General features: G+C 44.3%; 1 long non-coding RNA gene across 1 annotated transcript; it reads left to right on the top strand.

Moving 5' to 3' along the window:
* Positions 1 to 9,734: 9,734 nt before the first annotated feature.
* Positions 9,735 to 21,852, top strand: LOC129051681 (uncharacterized). Its single transcript, XR_008516111.2, has 3 exons — positions 9,735 to 9,875; positions 15,541 to 15,679; positions 21,567 to 21,852. It is a non-coding gene; the product is annotated as an uncharacterized LOC129051681 (long non-coding RNA).
* The last annotated feature ends 1,773 nt before the right edge of the window (positions 21,853 to 23,625 follow it).

A 23,625-nucleotide genomic window follows, 5' to 3' on the forward strand; every position in this document is an offset into this window, starting at 1 on the left:
CCAATTCAGAGACAGTCCATATGAAACGGTTTCCCGACAGCACAACAGCAAAGCCAGGTTACCCTGGTTCCAGATGGGCAAGACCTCCCCTCCCCTCTCCAGCCTTCTAGGGATCAGGAAGTCCCTCTAGGACCAGGTGGGGGGCCAGGAAGAGCAGCTGACCAGAAATTCCCAACGTGCCCCAGCCAGTCCAGGCTGCCCAACCCACCTGGGCTATGGGAGGGGAAGCGGGATCGAGTATTTAAACAGTAGTTTCCTGGACATTTTAATTGCCCTATGAGATTACTCTTCTGATGGGTTGGGTTGGAGAATACACCTATTTCCTAGTCGAAGCCTAGTGAACTTGTTTCCTGGGGCTACTGTAACAAAGTCCTAAGACTGGGGGGCTTAAGCAACAAACACTTACTGTCTCACAGTTCTGGAGGCCAGAAGTCCAGAATTAAGGTAAGAGGAAGTAGAAAGCTCTTGTTGAAGCTCTCTATGCAGTTATTAAAAAAAGAAAAAACAGAGCAGTGTTGGCTGGAGTGTCTTGGGAAAACTTCAAGGGGGAGATGGAGCTTAAGCTGGGCCTTTGAGGATGGGAGGATTGGGATGGGGGAGAGAGAGCGCTCTCCAAGTGGAAGAACAGAAGGAGCAATATACACAAGAGAGATTTGCACCTGTGGGAGCTTCAGATGTAAGAGGAGGTACAATTCCTGTCCCTGGAGCTTAGAACCTTGTGGAATAAAGACAGAGCCATGCCGCGTGCAGAGACACTGTTAGGAAGGCAGGGAGTGAGCCAGATCAGGGTCCACAGGAAACCAGGCGCATACAGGCAAATGCTGGAAATAGTGGGCCATGGGGAGAGGGCCCCAAGTGCTCTCCAGACTCCTCCTGGGGAAAGCTTTGCTATGCTCCTATAGAATACCAGAGGCCAAGTTTGGGATTATAATGAGGCTGAGGTCCCCCAAGGCTACAACCCACTGGGCAACTGAGAAAGGCCCTTTTCTTCCCTTTTTCTCTATTGACTTCATTCACCCTTCCTTCCACCCATCCAATAATTACTATGTGTCCATTATATTCCAGGCCACATACTAGGGGCCAGGAGCACAACAGTGAGTAAAAAGAGAAATGGCCGCTACCCTCATAAAGCTGCAGCTCAGTGGGCGGAGGCAGACATTAATTAAATCCTCAGATAAATAAACATGAAATCACAAATAGGATCAGTGCTATGAATATGAGGGCCAAGGCTCTGACGGGCATATCCAACTTGGTCTGGAAAGTCAGAAAGCAGGGATTGGGTCTGTCTGTCCAGGGAGCCTGCCCAGCATAGCACAGAGAGGCAATCAATCAATGAAAAAGACCAAAGAATGAACCTGGGAACTGGGGAAGAGTTAGGATAGGGTGCAAATGGTAAGAGCCCAGATCTTGCCTGTTTAGGAAAGAAATTTTAGCACATACAACCCAAAGATTCTTGAGAGGGAATGCCTGATAATTCATCTGATTTTTTTCCTGAACAATTTGTCCTCTTCCCGCTTGGCTGTCCAGATAATTGGGGGAACCCAAGAAATTGGATCAAAGCCATTTCCCCAGAGTAAAGAGCATGATTCTCTCCATCAACGTTTCTCTTTGGGTTTTCTTAATTCTCTTCCTTTTCCTCTTCATTCTCCTACACAGGAATGCCCAAGAAGGGCCAGTCCAGATGCCTGGCACTCCATGCCTTGTTGTCCTCAGAAGAAATACTGGCAAAATGGGAGCCTTAAAATTAAGTAGCAGGCAGTGTCCAATAATTAATTTTATTTTATTCCCATTGTTTATTTAATACAACTTTAAAACTACATTAAGAAGGCAGAACTGTGCAGTGTAGCATGAAAATGAGCTGGAAGCTTTTCAAGTGGAGGCCAGGAATTAGCAAATTGGTCAGATGTGCAGGATGACTTCAACTAAGATGTAATCAAGAAGCCACACTTCTAATCATTCATCAGCAAGAGATACTACCCCCAAAGCACTGGATTTCCTGATCCCTGGGCTGCAGGATGGCCTGGGGCCCCCAACCAGCCAGAGTGAAGACTATAGACTTCAACACCAGCTATAGACTTCCAAGGAGACTGCGCTGGGGTATCCCTGAGCCACAGACGGGGAGCAGAGATCTGTCCTGCTTCCCCTCATCCAGATGCCATTTGCTTCAGATTGCTTGCGGCCATCTGGAAGGAGGACCTTGAAACGCCACCCTGGACCTGGTCTCTGAAATGCTAGAGGTAAATGGGGAGCTCTGGGCATAAGGCAGAGCTGCCTCTGTTAGTAAGGGCTAGGTGCCTCTACAAGGCCCATTTGTCTGTTACTATCTTGCCTGTTTGGTTTCTGTGGCTTCCCTGGATCTGACCATCTTGTGAGCTTCCTGACCCCCCATTTTACCTGAACTCTAAATACAACTTTCACCGGCCTCTCCCTTGCTCCCTAGGAATTCCTGGGAGCCTGACCACAGCCTGCATGTAAATCCCACCCCTACTCAGTCCCCTTCTGATGTCCATTCACGACATACGACTCTCTGAGCCTTTATGCCCACTCTATCTCCTGGCACATTGGTCTTATGGTCTACAATGGGCATCAGTGCCTGGCTTGACTGCCTGGAATCTGACTCACTTCCTAGTCACCTGGTTCAAAGCCCTCAGCACCGCCTCAGCTACCAGCCTCCCAGCCCCATCTCACTCTCATCTTGACCTCCTACTCTGGGCTTTCAGCCTTCTTCCATCTCTTTTTTTCCTGGCTTCTCACCTGCTTTTACAACCTGCTGCCCCTGGATTTGCTGTGGTTAGTGTCTGCCCAGAGCAGTCATATCCTGCCCGGATCCTCTAGCTCAGTCACTTGACAGCACCCTTCCCTTTCCTGCCACACATGCTCAACCTCAAGCAAGGCTGTCCTCTCAGTAATGCATTCACTAAGAAGTCCAGATGCCCCTAGGACAGCTCCACTGTGGGGCCTGGACCCCAGCTACCATTCAGGGCCCTGCTATTTATAAGGAGGGATTTCTGTCAATGCCTCCTCCTGCATCTCCTGTTGCTCAGCTGCTGTGTAAGCCAGCTCCAGCATCCCCTCCCCTCATCCCCTGGCTGTCCTGGTGCAGGCTGGCCTATTCTTCTTCCTTATGTGTCCTTGACACTGTCTTCTTCTCATTGGCTGCAACTGGTGTCCAATCCCCACCCACAGAGCCTCTCCCTAGGGAGATGTAAGTTTCAACCTCCCTGGCTCCACCCAGTCCAGACGACCAACTGGGCAATAATATTTAGTCAAAACAGTGTTTTCTAATGACCAATTTCTATGCCATCAATCAATAAGGCTATAGTATTGAACTAAACTAATGAAAAACGTCACAGAAAACACTTGGCCCATTGATTTTTTCCGCCTCTGTTACAATTAGAGAACAATAGAAGGTCACATATGATCAAAGCTAGATCATGTGTAAAGGACTCCGATAGGCAAAGAGTTAAGAGAAGGAAGAGGAAAGTCAGCGTGGGCTTCATCAGACAGATGCAGTTTAAGAGATCTTTGGGGCTCTACCTTTTACTATCTGTGCAATTAGAGACAGGGTATTTAGTCTATTTCTTTTTCATACCTAAAATAGAACTGATATGATTGATTTGTATGAGGATATGAAACTAAAGAAATTTTTGGCCGGGCGCAGTAATCCTAGCACTTTGGGAGGTCAAGGCAGGTGGATCACCTGAGGTCAGGGGTTTGAGACCAGCCTGGCCAACATGACAAAACTCCGTCTCTAGCTAAAAATACAAAAATTAGCGGGATGTGATGGTGCATACCTGTATCTCAGCTATTCAGGAGGCTGAAACAGGAGAATCACTTGAAACCAGGAGGTGGAGGTTGCAGAGAGCCGAGATCATGCCACTGCATTCCAGCCTGGGTGACAGAGCAAGACTCTACCTCAAAAAAAAAATTATACAAATTAACTTATTCATTTTCAATCATTTAAACACTTATTGAGTATCTTCTATGTCCCAGACAAAGTATTGAACCCTGGGGTTATAAAGATAAATAAGACACAGTTGCTCAAAGAACTTGCAATCTAAAAAGGGAGACTGTAGACACTTAAAGAGAGTGTGTGTGATGATAGACATATGCAAAAGTCATTATGGGAGCAAACAGGAGGGAGGTGGGGAGCAGAGACAAGATGGGAAGTCTCCCTGGAGGTGAAGATGACTGAGATGTGGTGGAAATATATGTGGCTTAGTCAGACAAAAGGGGATAGAAGAGCTCCCCAGACAGAAGGAGCAGCATGAACAGAGGCTTGTGGGAGGGGAACAACTTGGGGAGTGCATGTTTGTGTGTGCGTGGACATGAGAGAATTATAATCCTATCAAGAGTTTTTAGAGCCTAAGGTTAAAGGCAGAAAATAATGACAGATCAGTCCAAAGCTAAGTAGTGTCACATATTAAGAAGCTGGGAATTTACTTACTCCATGGGAAATGGGGAATTGCTCCATACTTTAAGCAGAGGAATGGCATAGTCAGATTTGGTGTTAGAAAGCTCTTTAGGCCTAGAGGATGGGGGAAAGGATTAGAGGGAAGCAGGCTTTGAAGCAGGGAGACAGTAGGAAGGGCTGAGCGGTGATCCAACTGAGGGTCATGAGGACCTGAGCAGGCGAGGGCCCAAGAGCCTGGTTATAGGTCAGAAGATAGCATACAAAGACAGAAGGATGGAAAATACAGAGAAGCACGCAGGAGCCCCTTGGGACATGGTGACAAAATTAACTTCACTGTAACTGGAATACCAGAGCACAGAAAATCTTTAAAGCAGCAAGAGAAAAAAACAAATATTACCTTCAAAGAGCAGCAGTAAGACTTATAGCCAACTTCTCGACAGAAATAATGGAAGCCAGAAGATAGAGAATGATAGATTCAAAGTCCTCAAAGAAAACAACTGCCAACACAAAATTCCTACAATTACTATATCCTTCAAAAACAAAGATGGAAAAGAGTTTTCTGCTTCCTGGTGGGATACAGCAGCTTGAGGCACACCAGTCTCCCTGCAAAGAAACACTAGCAGGGCCAGAAGAAATAGAGAAATCATTCATTTGAAGTCATCGAAGATGTGCTGAGGAAATGGGAACTGGAGAGGCTCAGATTCTGGAGAGAGAGGGAATTTGGAGAGGTCAGCTGACTTCCCAGCCTGCAGGAGTCTGAGAATGGGGCTTTGCACCAATGGCTGCTGCTTGGGACCAGACAATACAGCAGGACTTCTGATGGAAATTTGGGTGGGCAGGGGAGGTCTCGATCTCATGGCCTCTTTTCCTCTCAAGCAAATCCCCTCACCAGAGCTCCCTGCTGCACTTCCTCTGCAGAACAGATGCTTGAGATAATACTGGATGCTGCAGCCTGGGTCAGAGTGGGGCTGGATCCCTGCCCTCTGTCCTGCCCAGCTTTCCATGGAGCTCAGGGGGATGACTTTGGTTCTGGATGGCCTCAGAAGTTATGTAGCTGTACTGGCTTAATGAGAGAGTGAAGGTCAGGGTCAGGGTCAGAGCTGGGAACACAAAAGAAGGGTTGAGGGCAGAGATGGGTCACACCTAAGCCAGTTTTGGGAGGCCACAATTAAGGAAAATCCAGAGACTTGAAACCCCACCTCTTACCTGAGACTGAACTCATGGCCTCTCTCATAAGCATGCTTCTTTGCTTATTATTCTTCTCTTCCTGCCTGGAGTGTCTTCTTAAACCACCTCTCCTCCCTCTAGCTATTCATTATTTCTCCTACAAGCCCTACCCACTATTATGAAGGAATCTGCACAGAGCCCTGCCTCCTTGACACCCTCAAACCACTTGCCATTGGTCACAAACTCCCTTGTATGATTGGCACTCAATCCCATCATGAACAGTTCCCAATTACTCTACCAGACTGTAAGCTCCTTGAGAGCAGAGGCCAGCCCCAGAACAGAGGTCTGCACCTAACACACATCTGAACATGATACTTTGAGTGAGGAGAGAGATAATGACTGTGGCATTCTCAAGAGGCAAATATCGGAGCACTCAAGGTCAGGGCAAATGTAGATCCTCAGTTCTTGAAGGCAGAGGTCTTGTCTTCTCTTTCATCTCCCAACTTCCAGCCTCCTCGTGCCCTAGACCCTTGCTCATAGAAAGTACATGTTGAGACCAGATGCAGTGGCTCACACCTGCAATCCCAGCACTTTGGGAGGCCGAGGCAGGTGGATCACTTGAGCATAGGAGTTTGAGAGCAGCCTAGGCAACATGGCAAAATCCTGTCTCCACCAAAAATACAAAAAGTTAGCTGGGCATGGTGGTGCATGCCTGCAGTCCCAGATACTTGGGAAGCTGAGGTGGGAGGATCACTTGAGCCTGGGAGGTGGAGGCTGCAGTGAGCCTAGATGGCGCCACTGCACTCCAGCCTGGATGACAGAGTGAGACCGTGTCTCAAAAACTAAAGTACATGTTGAATGACTGAACAAAGCCATTTTTCCAGTTATCTTTATAATGGACTGGTCAAGATTTCTCCTCCTCCTTTTCCTCCTCCTCTTCCACCTCTTCCTTTATCTTCACCAGCCTCAGAGAGGACGTGGACCTCAGACTTGACTTTTGGGATATGGACTCCTTTAGGAATCTAAACCCTCTCTCTCTCTTTCTAAAAAAAAAAAAAGGACTTCTCCCTGTACCAAACTACATCACCCCCATACAGGGGATCTTTTGAATGGTCTAATGAAAGGGGATGGAGATTGTCACCAAGGATTGGCTCCTATCTGTGAGGGCACCTGAGGCCACAAACACTCCTCTCCAAAGAGAATCAAACTGATGTGATCATTTTTCCAGCCTATTCATGTGATTTCCAGCCACTTGTGATGTATAAACTGGCCATATATAATCTTGGGCAAGTCACGGGACCTCAGTTATCTCATCACAAAAGAAAAAAAATCTCATCATAAAAAGAAAAAAAATTAGATGACCAAGACAAAAAGAAGTTTTCACTTGATTCCATGGATGATCAATTCAAGATCAATAAGATCAATGCCATATTCTTTGCCCCCACAGAGAAATCCCAACATTGACTCCAACAATGATTTTGATGTCAGTTAACACTGGGCTCATTCCCTCTCAGCCTGAGGCCCTACCTTGCAGGGCCACCTCCTTCTTGTTACCAGGTATGCTAGATTGAATAATGGCCCCCAAAGATACCCAAGTACTAATTTCTGGAACCTGTGAATGTTACCTTATATGGCAAAAGGGGCTTAACAGTTGTGATTAAGTGTGATTACCTTGAGGGTGATTACCACAAACTTAGTAGCTTCAAACAACACAGATATATTACCTTAAAGTTTTGTAGGACAGATATCCAACATGGGTCTCACCGGGTAAGGTCAAGGTGCTGGCAGGTCTGAGTTCCTTTGGGAGGCTCTAGGGGAGGGCCTGTTTCCTGCCTTTTTCAGCTTCCTTTTCAGCTTCTAATGGCCGCCTGTCTTCCTTGGCTGTTGGCCCCATCCTTGGGCCAAGTCCTTCTCATGCTGCCATCTCTTGGATTCTCCCTTCTAACTCCCTTTTCCACTTTTAAGGATGCAGGTGATTACACTGGGCCCACAGGACAATGTCCGAGAATCTCCCTATCTTAAGATCAGCTGACTAGCAACCTTAATTCCCCTCTGCCATATAACCTAACATATTCACAGGTTCTGACAGTTAGAACATAGACCTCGCTGTGCAGTGGGAGGCAGGTGGAGATTCTGCCTATCATAGAAGGAGACAGTAAGGAGAACCTTCCAGACAAGAAGGAGAAGTATGACAGAGAAGTATGAGCCAAAGTCCATAAGAAGAAACCAGAGTTTCAGAAGGAGAATCATGAAAATAAGGCTAAAGACATAGTTTAGAGTCAGATGGTGGGCAAAGGGCTTGGAATGCCAGGATGGTGTAGGGCTCTGTTGTATACACAAGAGGAAGCAGGGTGTCCCTTGCTGGGACTGTGGTATAAAAGTTGCCTGGATGGGCCAGGTGTGGTGGCTCATGCCTGTAATCCTAGTACTTTGGGAGGCTGAGGTGGGCAGATCATGAGATCAAGAGTTCAAGACCAGCCTGCCCAATATGGTGAAACCCCATCTCTACTAAAAATACAAAAATTAGCTGAGCGTGGTGGTGCACACCTGTAGCCCCAGCTACTCAGGAGGCTGAGGCAGGAGAATCGCTTGAATCTGGGAGGCGGAGGTTTCAGTGAACCGAGGGACAGTGCAGTGCCTGGGAAACAGAGCAAGGCTCCGTCAAAAAAAAAAAAATCCTGGATGTTGTCATTTATTTCTTTGACCTTCTCTCCATCATGGCACTGGGAAGTGAGGAAAGGAGTTCTCCTGGGCATCTATGGGCAGCTGTGGACAGGTGTACAATTAATATGAGCAAAACAGCAGGACACTGAAAACGGAAAGTGGGAAGAGAGGAGGAAAAGAAAGAGTGAACAGAACAGAGTTTAACCCCTTCATAACCTGCTCGCACCTTTTAATTCCCGTTGAATAGGCCTGATTCCATTTTGATAGAAAACATGCCCAGTGCGTGGTTCAGAAGGCTATAGAATTGAGAGCTATTAAATACTAAAAAGACAAGGTGAGAAACAATTTGCAAAATCTCCTCTTTTTATAGACTGCAGCGATTGAGAAAAATTGAGTAAATTCCCCAGCTGCCTCAACTGCAGTCTGTTTCAAGATTCCATCAATTTTTTACGGTACAATCAATATTTATGAATCCCCAAAGAAATGTCGCAAAGAGAAACCCAGCGCAACATTTTCTCAGTGGTTTGCAGAGATGTAACAGGGGGACCTAAATAACTTTTAAAATAATCTCAATGACAATCAAAGACTCTTCCATAGCCAATGCAGTTTAATGTTGGGCTTTATATTAGCGCTGCTCTGCCGGGGGCGGGGAAGGGAAAACGCTGAGAGTTAAATCTGTCCAAAAGATGACACTTGGCTATAATAAGTACGCTGTAATGTGGTACTTAAAAATTCAAAGGAAGTGCTATATTAATAAGTCCCTGGATTTTTTGTTTAATGCATTCAAATATCGGTTAAGCAATAGATTTTTTCAGTCAGCTGGAAAAAAAAAGATTTCTGGGGAAAAAAAAACAGACAAATCCACATTGCTTTAATGGCTACTTTAGGTTTAATATCTAAACTTATTTAAATAACTCTGCGCCCTCCTGCTGAAAAATATTGAAACTAATGGATTCCTTTGTGCGTAATCTCCATTTAAATGTGTAGTTTAATTTCCCTTTTGGCTAAACCTATGGGAAACTAGTCTTGAAATGTCCCTCTTAAAAAAGAGACGAAAACCCCATATAGAATATTTAGGGGCATTCCTTTATTTTATTTAAAATTGGTTTGGGGCATTAAAACTAAGTAGCCAACGAAAAGCGAGCCCGCAGACTCCCTACGTTTATACCTGGAGCCCGAGGTGGGTGCTGGGCGACCGTGGTGGGTGCTCCCCGCCAGGGCCTGGCTCTGTCGACCCCCAAATGCTGTCCCCATCCTTCTCATAAAGATAACACCGAAAATTCCACCACTGGAGCTTCCTCTCTGAGGCTTAAGGCTTTGATTTCTGTTCCATGCAAATCTCCTCAGGCAGAGTCGGACTTCCCTGTGGCTGAGGGCTATTTTGTGCACATGAATATGCATAGAGACCTGTGATGTCAGAATGGGAACTAAGACCTAGAAAGTAATCCATGCTGCCCTTTCGCTGGCCCAGGAAGGGGTGAATCACAGATCAGTGTCAGAGGTGCGATGAAAACCCAGGAGTTCTGATTCCTGGGTCACCATGCTCCCTTTGCCAAGGGTGGAGCCGACACTGAAAGACTCTTAGCTCCTGTGCCCTGTGCATCCTGGTGTTCATGCACGTGCTGCACGGGTGAGTCTGCCTGAAACTGAGCGTGTGGGTTAAGGTACAATATGCTTCCTATAACCACTCCAAACTGTACAGACATGAGAATACTAGGGTTGTCATTGTCATCAAAGGATTTCTTTAGATGTCTTCTCTCAGTTGTGTAGATAAAATGCAGGTTATAAAGATGCAGCTTGTATATAACTCTCTTTACAACACCCTACTGCGTAAAACCATCCACACCTGGGTGTGCCTGCCTAGTGATAGGCTTCCACATGGCTGGTATATTATAATTCATGGACAATGGTTAACTACTAATGATTTAAAGCTGAGAGGGAGAAAGAATGAGTTGGTCTTTCATACAATATATCTGTGATAGAGAAGAGCCCTGTGACAGAAGGTGGGAGTCCTGGATTCTGGTCCCAGTTCTTTCGCTTACCAACGGTGGGAGCTGAGCATCACTCATCTTTAAAATGGTGAGAGTGATAACAATAACTTGCAGACCAAAGGCAGGCCCCCGGAGCAAATGATTTGGGGAGATTCCTCAGGCTACATGATTTGATTATATTACATTATAACAAACATGACAGCAAGCTAAAGACATAGAATGTGATCCAGTTTCAGTATGTGCACACACACATATGCACACACACACCCCCCAGCTCTGAAGTCAAGATCCCTTTAACAGACTTGCCTATTATAGGTGACTTAGAATATGTGAGGGCTAAACATGAACCACAGCCTGAGGTGGTCCTGCTAGAAAGCCATGTGCCTGTCCTGTCAGTCTCTCCAAGACCACTTGTAGAACAGCCCAGAATGCCAGATGGCATGGGCAGTGTGATCTGAGGAGTGCCATGAACTACATGCTCTAAAAATTTCATCCCCACCAGCTTGTATCTAGAATCATGATGTAAAATTGCTCCTATGGATAAGAATGTTTAAAAAAATTGAGTTCAAACGCAGAATTAATACCCAGGGGAGACATTGCTGTTATTAGCCTTAACTCTTTAGCTAGAACTCATTTCTAGCTAAATTTCACTTTTAGCTAGAATTCAGTTCGATTCATTTGTCATCAACAGGGTCTGGAAAGATACATAAATTTCCACTAGAAGAGGAGAAAGGCATAAGACAGACCTCAGCTGTCGTCCAGGAAAGGAAGGGCCACCAGTCTGGAGTGACAACTAGGCTCAGTGGAAGTCTGGGCAGTGGAGAGGGGAATCCTGAAAATAAGTTGCTTACTTCACTCAGAGTGTTCCAAGGACTGGCCTTGGCACCAGCATTGTCCAGGGGCCATGGTCAGCTGATGTATTCTGCTCAGGGCTGTGAGGGCCTCTGAGAAGCAGAAGAAATGACTCCTGCTTTCCAGAGCTTATTGTCCACCTGAGGCTATGAGACATTACAACATTCAGTAGGAACTCGAAGGGCAAGGAGACTCAGAGCAGCATGGAGACTTAAAGAAGAAATCAGACTAACTGCACTGGTGGAAAAGGCTCTAGGGAGAAGAGGCCAACTGGAGAAAAGGCCATCCAGGACTGGTCCGACAGGGGTGGGCAGAGGGAACAGTGAGAACAATGGAGAGGACCCACAGCTCACCAGGGCTGCTCCAAAATATCTCACCAGTCACAGGGTCTCCTTCTGAGTTAAAGTGTTATGTGGGTCATAGGCCAAGACTCAGACTCTACCCACAGTGACCAAAGTCCAGACCACAGGCCAGTGGGTAGGAAGCATTCCCTGCCTTCCTCCATTCACAGGGCAACTCAGTCCTAACTCCTGTGCTGTTTAATCAACACATAAGCCCAGCATGGACAGTCAGAGCCTGAGAGACTTCAGAAAGCTTCTCCTCCAGGATTCTTATTTTTGACGTCATAGTTCCTTTAAGGATCTAGTGAAAAGTACGAACCAACCCTCTCCCATGAAAAACATGCACCTGTGAAATACACATACAATTTCACAAGCTTCAAAGACCCTCTCCTACTCCCCTCTACTGCAGAACCAATCCTTGAACCCCAGTTAGTAAGAGCTAGCCCAATCCTTTCATTCTGCAGAGAAGAGAATCTAAAGTAGAAGAGTAACATCCCAAGGTCATCAAGTTAGAGCTGGTCCAGAACCGGCTCCCTCTTTCTAGTAGTGCAGTGATCTTTGGCAGTTTTTACAGACTCAGGGGTATCCTTAGGTATCCTTTCATATTTGTATCGATTGCCATGAACATGCTGTGACAAACCATCTCAAAACTTAGTGACTTGAAACAACAAGCATTCCTTTAGCTCTTGAGTCTGCAGGTCAAAGATTTTAGGCTGGACCTGGCTGAATGATTCTTCTGGTCTCAACTGGGGCTGCTCCTCTGGAGGCCAGCTGACTTACAGCTTTAAAGTCTTACAGCTTTATGCTTACCTTCTCCCCATCCCACCTACCAGACCATGCACACATATGTACACACACACACACACACACACGTGCACACTTCTTTTCCCCTGCTCCAGCCATGTCTGACCCACTGTAGATAGACTTTCCTATTTCTGCTTAGCGGTTAAAAGAGGAATATCACATCTTAACTTCCTAATGATCCTCCAGCTTCCCCCAGAGAATGGGTCTATAAATTGTACAGGATAACGGGGAGTTTAGCCCGCTACATTCATGGTCACCTTCAAAAAAGGTGGCCCACCAGCCAGTTTCTTCCCACAAAACAAGGCATTAGATCTCCTACAGGGCACTTTGTTGGTTGAACCATTCATGCTACTCTAGCCATAGCAAATCTAATCCAGGTCCAGTGCATAACCTGAAGCAACCACAAATGACCCAGACACAAGGGTGCCCCTAAGGTAACCTGGCTTATATTCTGCCATGCACAGGCACTTCATACGGAATGCTGCAAATTGGCCACCAAAATCCTCTGTTTGGGAAGACTAAATGTTGGCGGAACAAAGAGAAGATGAGTCACAGGATTCGTGGTGGTTGTCCTTATCCTACTTTTTCATTTCCCTATAAAAAATGTTGCACATCTTTGTCTTAGAAGAGCTGCATCCTGGGATAATTTTATGGCTGATGAGAACATATCTTGATCCACTCCACATTTCAGTGTAACCTTGCAGTATACCTATAACACTGGAGGCACACATCTCTTCCCTAGCAGCCCTTAGGAACCTGAATGGTAGAGAGAGGGAGGATCACAAAAGTTTGCTTCCAGCTCTATACTCACCCACAGGTGATTCCATATTTGCTTGTTTTGACTGTGTCTTTTTAATTCTTTTTTTTAAACTAATTCATTGTATTGATGTCACTGACTAGCTTACCATGGTTCTTAATTACTTGCAGTCCGATAAGGGTATCATCAGGTTAACTTAGTTTCTGTTTTATGTAATTACAATACCAAACTCCTCTCTTTCATCATCTGCCTTTCCAGTCTGTTGGCCACAGAGCATTGTCATCCTCCCCATAACCCACAACACTCAGAGGGCACTCAGAATGAGGATGGGTGGCTCATTATCTTTGTCAATCTGCCCCAGAGTTAGAATCCCTGCTGGTAGTATTACTTTCCAATATATGGGGCCTGTGTTCACACTGTTGAAATGTTTCTTAATTAAGAATCTTTTTTTCTGTCTTGTGCATAAATTAATCAAGGTAATTATTGTAGCATTATTATTATTACGTTGTACTTATAGAGCACTTACCTCCAAGGTGCTCAAAGTAGCTTATAGATTTTTTTAATCTAATGAACTCTAGTAGCCTCTGGGCAAGATGGAGAGCAGAACAGGGATTATTAGAGTCACATTATAGTTGGAGAAATGGGTCAGGCCAGAAGTAGGGGTGGCTGTGGGTTGCTGCAAAATAACTCATTCAGATGCATGTTCTCCCCGTCTGTGGAGGTATGAGAAGCAAGCAAAGGGCTACCTTTGGGGTAGGAAGAGCTCCTTATCTACCTGAAGAAAGCATAGGTAGGTAGCAGGTTTTGAGCCCAGAGGGTCCCTCCAGCAGGGTTTGGATTTAGAAAACACACAGGACATATTAGTTGTTTTCTCCCTTCCTCTCCTAATTTCCACCTGCCATGAAGTTTGACCAGGTCCCCAGACTGCTACTTTGTGGTGCAGGAAGCAAAGGGTATAAGGAGAGAGGAGGAAAGCTTAGCACTTGGCATCAGCACCAGTTTACTCTGACCCTGACTTACATTATTGTATTTTCACATGCCTCTTTCTGATGGCCCACATTTCTTGGGAGCAGCTGAGCAGGGTAGACTTAGCCATAGACAGGCACCATCATGGTCTGGTGGAAATTCCTGTGCTGATGGAGATGGGGACGGGGGGCGTCCAGCTCACTTTAATTTGACTAGAGGGCAGCAGGAGGTAGCAGCATTTTGTAAGAGCCTTGAGCTAAAACTTCCTGCATTAAGTACTGACAAATAGAGAATGATCTGTGATGGATGACTCAGAGAATGACCGTTGCAAGTACCACACAAAAATAATAATAACAACAATATCAAGGTACTGATCTTGCAGGTCTGTTTCTAGGTATAGATCATAGACTTTCTCCTCTCTCACAAGATTGCTAGGGTATGTATAGCTGTCGACATCCACATTGTTATAACTCAGCAGAATCTAGTGGTCACTCATCAGCATATAAGCATATCTTATTGCTTGCAGGGGAGAAAAATGGTAACTGACAGTGAGCAAAGACAATCTCATGATACATTTGGTAACTATAGGGTCTCTGCTTCCAGAAGACTCTCATGCATTTCATTAAGCAGATCCAATTCGTGGTGATCCACGTGCTCCCTCAGCATAGAAAACCTCTTTCCTACCCTTGCACTGTCTGTCTGCCTTAGTCAGTACATCCATTAAGTCTCAACTCAGGCATCATTCTTTCATTTTATAATAATTTTTGACAGTAATGCCCATCGCTAAAAGACCAGGCACTATTCCGGGCACTGGGGTATAGAAGCGACAAAACAGATTGAAAAAAAAAAATCGTTGCCATCACGGAGTGGGGAAGGTGAAAGGACAGATAACAAAGAAATAGCAAGTTATCAAGTAAGTTAGAAAGCTGTCAGTGCTATGGATAAACATTAAAGCAGGGAAGAGGTACAATTTTAATAGAGTGGTTAATGAAGGCCTTTGAGAAAGGACTTGGAGGGGATGGGAGAGTGAACCATGCAGATTTGTGACAGTATTCCAAGTAAAGGGAACAGGAAGTGCAAGGTACCAAGACCAGAGGATGGTTGACCCCTTCAAGGAAGAGCAAGAAGCAGAGCAGCTGTCAAAAACAGAAAATAACAAATGTTGGCAAAAATCTGGAGATTTGGAACCTTTGTGCACTGTTGGTGGAAATGTAAAATTGGAAGCTGTTGTGAAAAAAAAAATTTGCTAACTCCTCAAAAAGTTAAACATAAAATTACCAAATGACCCAGTAATTCCATTTCTAGGTATCTATCCAAAGGAACTGAAATCAGGGACTTAAACAGATACCTGCACACCAACATTCATAGCACCATTATTGATAATAGCCAAAAGGTGGAAATGCCCAAGAGCCCATCAATAGATGAATGAATAAACAAAATGTGGTATATCCATGCAATGGAATACTGTTCAGTAGACCACCATAAGGACTTTGACTTAGACTTTAAGATGGGAGTCGTGGAGGTGAGGAAATGGGGTGTGACATGATATAACCATCTTTTAATAGACTTCTATGTTATGAATAGATCAACGAGGGGCAAGGATAGAAGCAGAGACATCAATGGAGAAGAGGCTATTGCAAGATTCTGAGCAAGAGATGACAATGGGTTGGTAATGGTAGTGCAGGTGATAAGAAGAAGTCATGTTCCGGACGTATTTTTTCAGGTAAAGATAAGTGTAAATACCAATGAACTGGATGTAAATTATGAAAGAATGAGAAGAATTAAGGGTGATTCAAAAGTTATTTGACCTAAGCACCAGAAAGGATAATGTTACCATTAACTAAATAAATAGTAAGATGGCAGGGAAAGCAGGTTTGAGGATAAAAAGATCAATGCCTCAGTATGGAACATGGATTTAAGTGCTTATTAAACATCCAAGTACAGATGTCTAGTAGGTAGTTGACTATATGAATCTTGAATTTGGGAGAGCAGTTCAGATTAGAGTTAAAGTTTTTAAAGTCATCAGCATGTAGTTGAGACTAGTTGAGACCACTCAAGAATAATAGAAAAGGAGTACCCCAAGGACTGAGCTGTGGGGGGACCAACATCAAGAGGTCAAGTTGATGAGGAGACTGAGAAGCAGCAGTCAGTGAAGCAGGAGGAAAAACAGGAGTATGGGATATCTCAGAAGCCAAGTGAAGAAAGTGTTTTTAGGAGAAAGAGTGATCGACTGTGTCCAATGCTACTGATAGTTCAAATAAATAAGGACCAAGAACTGGCAATTAGATCTAGAAACATGATGACTTGATAAGAACAGTCAGTGGAGAGGACAGGGCAAGAGCCTAAACGGGCAAGTTCAAGTGAGAATGGGAGGAGAGAAATTGGAAACAGCATATGTAGAGAAGCCTTCTGAAGGGTTTTGCTAAAAAGAGAAAGAGAGAGGTGGGGCAGTTGATGGAGGGGAAAGTGGAAGGAGTTGGGAGCTCAGAAGCTCCTCTGTTTCTCTGGCTGGTTAGGTGCCCCTCCTCTGGGTTTACACCCTGACCTTTGTGTGTATACCTTCCCAAGCAGGCTGCAAGCTCCTGGGAGGCAGGAAGTGTGTATCTTAGTCATCTCTGAGTCCCCAAGGTCTAGCAATGTGTCTGATATACAGCAGCTCTCAGAAAATATTTGCTTAACTGAACTAAGTACAGATTTGATCATAGGCAGATTGATTTGCAAAGGAGTAAAAATTGGTGAAGAAATAAAAAAAAAGAATATCCAGCAAATCATCTGAATGGGATATGAATCATGAATCAGGTCCTGGCCCTGGGATCTGATTTACATCTTGGAGGGGAGATTTTGTGCCTTTAACAAACAAGATGGAGCTCTCAAATGCATTTTCCTTAATTTGACACTCATCTCTGCCATGGTCAAGTGTAGATTAGTGTAGCCTATGAAACCAGTGCCACTAGAAGAAATGTACCCTATGTTAGCAGGACTCAGCTATGAGGTCAATACCTGATGACATTAAAGGCTTGATTCATTGGCCAAAGTAAAGTCAATTGTTTTGAATTTGAATTCAAGTGACTAACAGAAGCTTGCTGGTCCTGCTTATTTCTCAATTTTCTGTGACTTTTATGAAGATTTTTAGACAGTGGACATCCAGATGGAGATGGATTTGTGCTTCCTTTTCTACCCTACAGTGAGAAGCAAAAAGGCCACCATATCCTCCATAGAAGGCCAAGAATGTAATAAGTCTTACTCTCCCTTTGGCTGAGTGACAGCTTGACAGCTAACATTTAACTCTGTGCCAAGCACTATATTAAAGTATTTTACATGTATTAACTCATGTAATCCTCTCAACACCTTCATGGAATAGATTCTATTACTGGTCCTGTTCTCTGGTTGAGAAAATTAAAGCACACAGAAATTAGATTAATTTATCCCAGGATACGTGGCTTATGAGTGGCCATCTGGCTCCAGCGTCTGTGCTCTGAACTACGCCTGATATGGCCTCTTTCTCCTCTAAAAGGGTCCAGACTCATAAGAAACGGCATCAAAACTTGCTTTTACTTCCAGGTGAGTTGGGTTCTCTATGGAAGGGCTCATTTAATTGGAGGAAAAGAACCAGCTCTTGATTCCACATTTAGCACTAGAAAATTATTCTTTAGAAGACTAAATATCCATCATATGTGTATGTCCTTAGATGAGTCATTAGCCTCTCTAAGTCTTAGTTACCAACCCAGGAAATGAGAATCATCTTACCTGCCCTATGTAAGAGTGGTTGTCGGCAGGCTTAGACTGACAGCCAGTGGGGAAGAGTGTGGCCTAAGAGGAGATCCAAGACCTGGGTCTGGCTTTGCTTATGACTGCCAATATGCCCAGGAAACATTCTTGAACTTTGTTAGTTCTCCTGTCCTCAGCTTCAAAATGCTGACATTTGGCCTCTAATAGTCCTCTCCATACTAACACCCTCCGTTTTGTGTGAAATGAAGAAAAACAAGGCATTGTTCAGCTTGTTGGTTTCCTCCTCCTTTATGTTGTGTGTTGACATTGCCATTGGCCATGGCACCCTAGATTGTCCAGCCTGGGCCCATCGCTTAGTGCAGCTTGAGGTCTCATTATGCCTGGCTAAGAGGAATGGCACCATACCCATGTGTGTGCCCTTGGAGGCACTCTAAACAACTAGCACACACAGGGGCCCCAAATCATTTTTGGTGAAATGGGCTTATTGCAGTCTCTTCCAATTTACAGATTTTGTAAATCTGGGAGAAGACTGGCATTTTTGGAAGACCAGAGGAAGGGGGCATAAAGAAATCTTTTAGTAAACCCAAATTGCATTCAGTAACCTAGACACTTTAAGAGAATACCAGGACCACATGATTTACAATTATACAAGGTTCTGCAGGTCAATTATGCTACAGGGTATAACAGAATTAGATTATTACATGGAAAGTGGTCCTGCACCCTCACTAACACTAGAAGGGAGTGTCCCTTTTGATATTTCCATACCCATAGGCTGCCCCTTTCTTTTTTTTTTTGAGATGGAGTCTCACTCTGTTGCCCAGGTTGGAGTGCAGTGGTGCAATCTCTGCTCACTGCAACCTCCACCTGCCAGGTTCAAGTGAGTCTTCTTCCTCAGTAACCCAAGTAGCTGGGATCACAGGTTCCCACCACCAAGCCCACCTGATTTTTGTATTTTTAGTAGAGACGAAGTTTCACCATGTTGGCCAGGCTGGTTTCAAACTCCTGACCTCTAGTGGTCCACCTGCCTAGGCCTCCCAAAGTGCTGGGGTTATAGGTGTGAGCCACTGTGCCTGGCTGTGCTGCTCCTTTCTTGATTTCACCAAAACCGTAACCAAGTGCTTGACTTTGGGACCAACGGAGTTCTGGGATGCTCTCACCAGTCTTCCCAGGAGGCTCTGCCTCTCCCACTGTCTACCTGTGCTGCAATCCTAAAACAGCAACACGATGCCTCAGCTTTTACTCCTTGACGTGTGCCACAGACATAGGCGGTGATGCCTTATTTCCTGCCTCTCCGAGAAGATGCTGCTCCACCAAGCTGTGGGCCCAGATGAGACCAACACTCGCTTGGTTAAACCTATGGAGATGAAAATCTTCCTAAAGCAGATTAAGCTTCCTTTTTTACGGAGTAGTATGAATATGAGTTAGGCTTTTTATTTAGTGGCACCTGGAAATAGACTCAGAGAATGTAGAAGGCCCAGCATAGATGTCTTAGTCCATTTCTGCTGCTGTAACAAAAGATCTGAGACTGGGCAACTTATCAGGAGCAGAACTTATCAGACTGTGAGAAGATTTATTTTCTCACATTCCTTGAGGCCAGGAAGTCTAAGATTAAGATCCCAGCAGGTTTAATGTCTGGTAAGGGCCTGCTCCATCAATGGGCCTCATCTCACAGTGGCATCTTCACCTAGTAGAAGGCAGAAGGGTCAAAAAAAGATGAATCCTGTGTCCTCACATGGTAGAAGGGTGGAACTTGTCCCTTCAAACCCTTTTATAAGGGACAAATCCATTCATAAGAGCAGAGCCTTCACGGCCTAATCACCTCGTAAAGGCCCCACCCCTTAATATTACCACAATAGAGATTAGGTTTCAACATGAATTTTGGAGGTGACACATTCAAACCATATTAATCGGCTTTCCATGTAGATGCTCAAGTTTTGCAGAACCCTAGAGCTAGAAGACCTTAGATTTCACCCAACACAGTGTTTCATTTCCTCATTGCTGGCACATGGGTAACAAATAAGTGTTCTTTGAATGAAAGAATGTGTAAATGAATTAGTACTGAGCTCTAACACACTCATTCCTTTAAAAGCTAAGAAAGTGGTTAAGGCTATTTGCTCCTCTCTCCAACCACAGACGACCATGACTCCTTCAGCAGATGTCTGCTTTCTGTGAGTGTTCTGTCTCTTCCTTCTTTGAGGTTTCACCTGCCATGATTTACTACTGTCTGTGCCTGCCTATGGAAGCAACTTCTCTTTGCATTTCACCAATTCCAATATGTTGATTAATCAGAAACCAGATAATCAATCTTCCTTAGGTGGTACAAAAAGTAAAGGTACCCGGACCCTGAGACAGCACCAAAGAGTCTCTCCCATTGGCAAAGGGCTTGAATTTCAGTGTATCAAGAGGTGAAACCTATTTTGACTGGGACTTACCATTCATTCATTCATTCAATACTTATTTGGTTCCAAGCATTTGGACCACTAGATAGCTAGATTTCAAAAAAGTGAAATATCACTTTAAAAGTGAAATGGGGGCTAGCCTAGCCCATAAAACCAGTTCTGACATGCTTGACCTGAGGTGAATAGGTTTTCAGTGGCCTTTCCAGTATAGGTCCTTTATTATATTGTCTGCTCTAAAATGTAGATGAATTTTTTAGCTCAAAGATTGTATGGTTTTATTAAAGTCTTTAGGCCTCAGATTTTTTTTATGCTAATTGGTTCCAAAGAGTAAATTGAACCCACTTTTGAATTTTACTCATCTGGCATATCAAGGCAGGACTGAGGCTTAATTAACATTTCTCAGTATTGATACTTAAGGTACACCATATGGCTTTGGCCAACAATGGGTATTCTCCAAAAAAAGAATTGCTAATAAGGCCTTGGTTCAAGGATTTTATTCCTAGGGCTTTTCACCATAAGTACCTGATGGTATGAGGCAATACATTCTGTTGAGTACATCCCTATGTAATTGAGAAAGCCAGTCTCATGACTTTTGAGCCAGCCATCCTCAACTCCTGTGCCTGCTGGCTGCTGTGACTGCAATAGAGTCACATCCTGATGTCTAAATATATAAATGTGCAAAGACAGTTAACTAGGACTTATTTGTGCCTTGGGAATTAAAAAAAAAGTAATTAACTGGTATTTTTAACGCATTTTCTCTTTACAGGATGATCTAGTTAAATGGTTCAGTTATAAGATCAGGGAATTTGGTACCTTTTGAAATAGCCCATCTTAAGTGGTTCCAAAGTTATCTTAATGGGCTGATAGCTTGCGCTTTGTCTCCCGGAGAAGCTAAAGGAGAGGGCAGAGTTGATCTGATGAGCAGGTTGAAAAAGACACAAGGACACAGAACAAAGAGGTCACGGTCAGCACCCACTGTGGTCAAACCAGGAGTAAGCAGTTCACTCTCTGGGCTCAAGAATGTATTTAAAATATTATCTCAGATTTAGAAAAAAAAATTTCTATCACCAAAGCAATTAAAATACCCAATTTATAATCTGTAAGGAATAAAAATATCTCTAACTTCTTTAGACATCAAGCTACAAATTCTATATTTGGATCTATTGGTCAGTCCACACTGTTAGCTTAGGGGTCAGGAGAGTTCTGGGTAAGGTGCACTGCCCACTAGCATCTACAATGTGTAAAATGTGTATAATAGCATGGGAAGAAGGATAAAGTATGAGTGTTGCCAGCCTCCAAGATGGCCCCCAGTGATCCCGCCTCCTGGTCTTCGTACCCTGTGTAGTCCCCTCCTATATTATATCAGATTTGTTCTACATGACCAACAGAATATGGCAGAAGTGATGGTATGGTATTTTTGAGGTTGGGTTATGCAAACACTACAGTCTCTGTCTCTCTCCCCTCTCCCTCTCTGTTTCTCAGATCATTTGCTCTGGAGAAAGCCAGCAGGCATGAGAGGCCCATGTGGTGAGGAACCGAAGCCTCCTGCCCACAGCCACATGTGTGAACTTAGAGATTAGAAGATCTTCTAGCCCAGTCAATGGCTGTACAATGGCTACAACCCTGGCTAATACCTTGACTTCAACCTCATGAAAGACTGAGCTAGAACCACCCAACTAAGCTGTTCCTAGATTCCTCACCATCAGGAACTGTGTGCTGTAAAAATGCTTGTTATTATAAGCCACTAAATTTTGAAGTGTTGTGTGACACAACCATCTGTAAATAATTCAGAATACTAAAATATGAATGGGAACACAAATGTACAGACATGGTATAAGGAATAATTGGATGGTCACAGTGGGTCATTTCTGCCCTCTCATATCTCAGAGCGATTACACCCTTTAACCTCTACTTCTCCCCTCTTCCTGAAAATTCTGCTCAGGCCTTAGGCTTCTAGGAAGCTTATCAAAGCTAGCCTCTTTGCTTTTCATTGGTGTTATTTGTGGGTGTTTGTCCCATTAAGGCTGTGGGGGCCCAGTCCATATGGCAGCTTTAAACCTGATGCCTTTTTAGGCCCTCAGTTGTCTGAACAGGAAAGACCCTGGGGCCCAGAAGATCTCTCACTTCTTAGCACAGTGAGGCTGCTGGGCCTTTGACATTGTGTGCACATCTCTGAAGAATTAGAGTTGGGGCAAGAAGGAACAGAAACCCTGCATGGAAGAACCCCACCCACTGCTGTCTTTTGCTGCTATTTCAGATTAAGTAAAGCAAACCCTATAGATGCGAGAGGCGCTCTTCTGAAGATGACATTTTCTTTAACTAGATACAAGGAGACAAGTGACCTGAGACAGGAAAGAAGGCTAGCCAAATAAATGAGAGTATCAGCCAGAGTTCTTCATGCAGGAAACAAATCATTTAATTTGTGTTAAGCAGAAAACGATTTAATATGAGAAACCGGCGCTTAGAAAATTAGTGAAAGGGCTGGAAGAGCTTCCTTTAGGCTGGATCTCTGGGAATGATATCCTGAGCATGCACTATGCCCAACTGACCAACCATGAAAGGTGGAAATCAGGAGGCCCCAGTGGACCTAGTGATGTAATCTGCAATCTGGGGAGGCCATTGCTGCTTTTGCCGCAGCTCCCTTCAATATCCTCAGAGCTTAGTGTTTGCACCTGCAGCTCTGCTCAGCAGCCTAAGGTGTCCATGCCATTAGCCAAACTCTCAGGAAAATTGCCCTGGCATTAGTCCCACCTTCCAAATCTCACACAAGTATATTTAATGGACAGAATTCCATTCTCAACCAGAACCCTAGCGGCCAGGGAATCAGTAACTTTTAGATTTCCAGACTCTGAAATTCAGAAAGGCACATTACAAAGAGGTTGGATTAATACTTAATACAGATTAACCATTTCTAAGGCAGAGGGCAAGCTCCTAACACCATGGCTGAGCTTTTCTCTTCTAGATGTAAAATTAGAGGAATCTAGGTGTGCTCAAAGGAGCTCCCAGATGACAGAGGTTAAAGATAGCTTCTGTACCACTGAGGTGGCTGAGGGGACAGCAAAGGATCCTCTTTAGGGGATCCCAATTGAAGATGAATGAGCCAAGTCTTATTTGCATGATCTCATTCCCGTTTCCTTCTTTACCTGTTGCTATCCCCACACCTTTGATAAAATCTCATCTAAATATTTCAGCTGAACTCAGCTGGAATTAAGAGGAGATTTTTGTGGCCAAATTAGGGGCAAAGCATAAAAACGGAAACATGATGGTGACAGTAGTAATTATAGCGAAAGATTCCCAGGAGGAAGTGAACCTTGGGGAATGTCTTAGTCTTCTCAGGCTGCAATAACAAAAATACTTTAAAAAGGATGGTTGACTTATAAACAACAGAAATTTATTTCCCACAATTCCGGTGGCTGGGAAGTCCAAGAACAAGGTGCCAGCAAATGTGGTGTTGATTTCCTGATTCATTGATGGTAGTCTTTTTGCTGTGTTCTTACATGGCAGAAGAGGTGAATGAGCTCCCTGAGGCCTCTTTTATAGG

This window comes from Pongo abelii, chromosome 17, assembly GCF_028885655.2.
Source record: "Pongo abelii isolate AG06213 chromosome 17, NHGRI_mPonAbe1-v2.0_pri, whole genome shotgun sequence".
Classification (NCBI taxonomy): domain Eukaryota; kingdom Metazoa; phylum Chordata; class Mammalia; order Primates; family Hominidae; genus Pongo; species Pongo abelii.